This window comes from Ochotona princeps, chromosome 4, assembly GCF_030435755.1.
Source record: "Ochotona princeps isolate mOchPri1 chromosome 4, mOchPri1.hap1, whole genome shotgun sequence".
NCBI classification, from domain to species: domain Eukaryota; kingdom Metazoa; phylum Chordata; class Mammalia; order Lagomorpha; family Ochotonidae; genus Ochotona; species Ochotona princeps.
The window spans coordinates 112,991,861-112,996,530 of record NC_080835.1 but is presented as its reverse complement, the minus strand read 5'-3'; the positions used below and the strand labels follow the sequence as shown (position 1 = coordinate 112,996,530).

General features: G+C 39.9%; 1 pseudogene; it reads left to right on the top strand.

Annotated features, from left to right (window-relative positions):
* Positions 1-840: 840 nt before the first annotated feature.
* On the top strand, positions 841-3,062 carry LOC101536035 (adenylate kinase isoenzyme 6-like; annotated as a pseudogene).
* Positions 3,063-4,670: the final 1,608 nt, after the last annotated feature.

Sequence of the window (4,670 nt, the reverse complement as noted above, 5' to 3'; positions counted from 1 at the left end):
AGTTTGGCAAGTGTGAAGCTAACCAAAGCGTTTCTCCTTCCTGTCTCACCTGCTGCTCTTCTATGTTTTGCCTCTCTGGAATTTCAGGGGAGTTGTTACTCCCACTGAAATGGAGATAAAAACATCCTGTTGGCTCTCAGATTCCCGCCTTGAGGCAAGCTTGCTCACAAATGATGCCCAGGTTTTTCTCCTTCCCTGGACCACTGGCCTTTCCTTCAGCTCTTCGGCAACTTGCACCTACTTAACCCTATCTGTTTTCAACCGACAAACATTTGCTCCAGTGTTTCCAGAGCCTCAGTTAATTTTTGCAGTATCGGTGTCTTTCAAGCATCTTTGTAGGGACAGGGCTAGCTAGATTGTTAACTTCTACTTTGGGGCTAATACATCTTTTCCAGCACATGGCTAAAGATCTCAGAAATACACACAGAGTGTTTGCTAACATTCTTTCTGACTCATTCAAGCCATCCCCTGAGTCAGATTACTCAGTCAGCCAGCAAACCTAGGATCACTCCTGGGCTTCCTTTTGGGCTTTCTTCTCTTCTCCATTTACATTGTTTTTTCTCCCAAGGCAATTTCATGAAATTCCAAGACTTTAAATACCATTGAGATATAAATAATTATTCAAGTTATAAATGCAGCCCTGAGCTCCAAATTTGGAGATTCCATTGATTTCCTGAAGCCTTTACTCGGGGATGGAACAGGTATTGAAAACTGTAGCAGGTTTGTAGTCTCTGCCCCATCTGTCTGCCTCTTTTCCAGTCTTCGGCATGTTACTACATGGCAACACCATCCTTCCCGATGCTCATGGCATGTTGCTACTTGGCAACAGCACCCTTCCCGATGCTGAGGCCTCATCTCTTACAGTCTCCCTTGGTGCCTCCCTTTCCTTCTCTCACCACGTTCAACTCACCAAGACCTAATGGTTCCTATTTCAACTTGCATGCAGAAACTGTTCACTTCACTGCGACCGTTCCCTGACTGCAGCTGTGTGAGCACCTCTGTTAATCTTCCTTGATCTTTCTTCCTCCTTTCCTGTTCCCTGTAAACCCACATCTCACACAGCAAGCAGGAATGAATTTTTGAAAAAATAAGTCAGCATTTTACAAAGTTCAGTCTCTATTCATGTTATAAGCTGTCAAGTTCACTAGAATGAAGGAAATTTCCTTGCCTTAATAAATGCAATATAGGAAAAATCCAGAGCTAATATTGCACCTCAGGGTGGGAGACTGAGTGCTTTTGTTGTAGGAGCAGAACAAGTTGAGGATGTCTGTATTCAGCATTCCTCTTCAACACAGGTATACAAGACTTCCTAGCTATTGCAACAAGTTACGGGAAAGATATAAAAAGGATATAGATTGAGAAGAAAGAAATCAAACTGTCTCTATCCACAGTAAAATGATTATCTAAGTAGACAAACCTTAAGGAATCTAGAAAAATGCTCTCGAATAAGGAGCTAATAAGCTAGGACAACAAAAATTTCAGGTCACAAAGTAAACACACAAGTTAACTAGTTTCAATAGAGAGGCAGTCATGGCAAGCTTTCTTCCTCGTTCCACCATTGGAGACTGTATTTTAGCTTTTATAACATGGAGCAAATGACCTAATGGAGAGAAATAAAAATTCATGTCTTTAATCAAGAAAAAAGGTAACTGCTTTCCTATATGCCAACAATTAGCATTTTGAATTTAACAGTAAGAAAACAATACTGGGCAGGTATTTGGGTGAAGGGTGCTTAAGCTGCTACTGGGGAGTGCCAGCATCCTTTATCAGAGTGCCTGATTTGAGTCCCAGTGACTTTACTTCAGGCATAGCTTGCTGCTCATGCGCACTGTGGCAGGGAGCAGGTGATGACTCACACACCTGAGTTTGTGCCACCCACATGGGGAGCTGGAGGGAGCTCTGTGTTCTTGGCTTAAGTTGGACTTAGCCCTGGCTGTCGTGAGCAGCTGCAGGAGCGGACCGCTCACTAGTGGATGGGGACTCTCGGTTTCTACATCTCTTTCTTTCCAAGTAAAATGACAATCTACCAATCCATAAATTCAAAAGGTAAACAGTATCATTAAAATAATACTTAGGCAGAAACCTGATACAATAGTTACTGTGGTGTAAAACTATAAAACATTAAGGAGAGAAATCAAGGATGATTTAAATAGAAAGATATTTCATATTCATGGACTGAAAGACTCAAAATTATTATGATGTCAGTTCTTCCCAATTGATCTTTAGATTTAACACAGTCTCAATCAAAATCCCAGCAAGCTACTTTGTAAATATCAGTAAACTGATTTTAATTTTTACAAGGAAAGGCAAAGCACTGATAGTCTCCGCAATATTTAAAGCAACAAAACTGGAAGACTCACACTTCTTTAAGACTTACTGTAAAGCTACAACAAAATAAACATCAGGGAAACAGAATAGAAAGCCCGTACACATACTTACATTAAGAAAAGGAACCGGAGTGGGTGGGAGAGGCCACCAGAGGCCCGACTGACGTAGGCAGCCGGCACACTGCCTGCCTCAGCGTGCAGACCTGAGTGGCACATGAGCCTTGGCACTGCCATCAAAGCATGTCCCAGGACTCTAGGTACACCAGGGGTTGGGAAAACTACACTAGGCAAAGAACTTGCCCTGAGATCAGAACTGAAATACATTCCAGTGGGTGATTTAGCCAGAGAAAGGGAGTTACACGATGGCTTTGATGAAGAGTGTGATGGTTCCACTTTAGATGAAGACAGAGTAATAGATGGGTTAGATAAGCAGATGAGAGAAGGAGTTATTGTTGATTACCATGGCTGTGATTTCTTTCCTGAACATTGGTTTCGTACAGTTTTTGTGCTAAGAGCAGATACCAGTATGTGGTACAAGACTGGAAACAAGGGATTATAGAAGAAACTACAGAAGAAACTAAATCACAACATTCAGTGTGAGATTTTTAAGTTCTTTGTGAAGAAGCCATGGGGTCATAAAAGGAGGAAATTGTGCATAAGTTACCCAGCAATAAACTAGAACTAGAAGATAACCTGTGTCCGATCCGGCAGTGCATCAAGGATCACAGCCCTTAACTCACAAATCTGACCACTTCTTACTGCTGTCTGCCCACGCATACGCAAAACTTATAAGAGATGGTGTGAAGGTTTCTGCCTCAATTTCTTTTTCTCCATGAAAAAAAAAAAACTGAGCAGTCTTAAATATCATGAATATAACATTAAGGATTCAGAATGAAAATTATTAAGTGGTCAGATTGTCCAATAATAAGCAAATATGAACCAATGATTTGGGTAACTTAAGTTTATAACGAGAAAAACATAGATGATCTCTTAAAACTAAAGATAAAGCATCAAAAAAAAAAAAAACCAAGGGGAACTGAATCTGTAAATAAAAAAACAAAGGTAATTGAATGGATACAAGAGTGTTTTCAACACTTTCTTAAACAAAAAGGAAACCAGTCAGAGCTCTTTTACCCCACAGAAACGTGAACTCAAAGTTGATTATAAAACATAAAATATAAGCTACACAACTGTAACATTTCCAGAAGAAGAAAACATAGGGACAGAGTGGAAAATATTTCTAACTTTGATTTTGCTGATGAGTTTCTAGATATGACACCCAAAACACCAACTGTAAGACTCAAAGTTGTTAGTGTAAGATTTTATTGTTAACCAAAATTTTGCTCTGCTAAAGACACATTTCAGAGATTGAAAAGACAAACCATTGACTACAAAAAAAAAGCTTTTCAAATAACATTCTCAGATAAAGGACTTGTGTACAAAATATAAGAACTCTTGGGGGATTGTTGCCCTGGCACAGTGGCTAAAGCCACTGCCTGTGATGCTAACATCCCAAATGGGCCCCAGTTTGAATATGGATTGCTCCACTTCTGAACTAGTTCTTTCTTAATGCGCCTGGGAAATCAGCCAAGGATGGTTCAAGTATTGAGGCTCCTGCCACCCACATGGGAGAACAGGAAGAAGCTCTTGGGCCCTGGTTTTGGACCAGGCTGGCTTTAGACATTGTGGCCATTTGAGAAGTGAACCAGCAGAGGGAAGATCTCTCTGTCTTTCCATCCCTCTGTCTCTATAACTCTGCCTTTCAAACAAATAAAAATATATCTTAAAAAGAATTCTTAAATCTCAGCCATAAAAAAGCAAATAGTCCAATGAAAAAATGGGCAGATACTGTAACAAATCATGTAGGAATATACATGTATATGGAAAATAGGAGTATCAAAATAGACTCAACATCATCTTCATTTGGGAAATGTAAATCAAAGCAACAATGAGATACTGCTGCATACCCATTAGATCAGATGCAATCAGGGTAGTGTGATCATAGATCGCACCTGTTGGAATAGCTAAATTCCAAAAGCTGACAACACTGGCAAGAATATGAAGCAACTAGAACTCTCATTCATTGTTAGTGGGAAGGAAGAACAGTATTACATTTTAATAGATAATATGGGAATTCCTTTAAAGCCAAACAGTCTTACCACATGATTAAGTAATCATACTCCCAGGGTTTTCCTGGTTTGCTAACTCACATTCACACAAGAACCACTTACTTGTGAAGGTTTATAGCAACTTTGTTGAAGATTGTTAAACACTTTAAGCAACCAAGATGTCCTTCAGGAAGTGAACAAGCAATTTTGGGTAAACCCACACAACAGAGTAGTA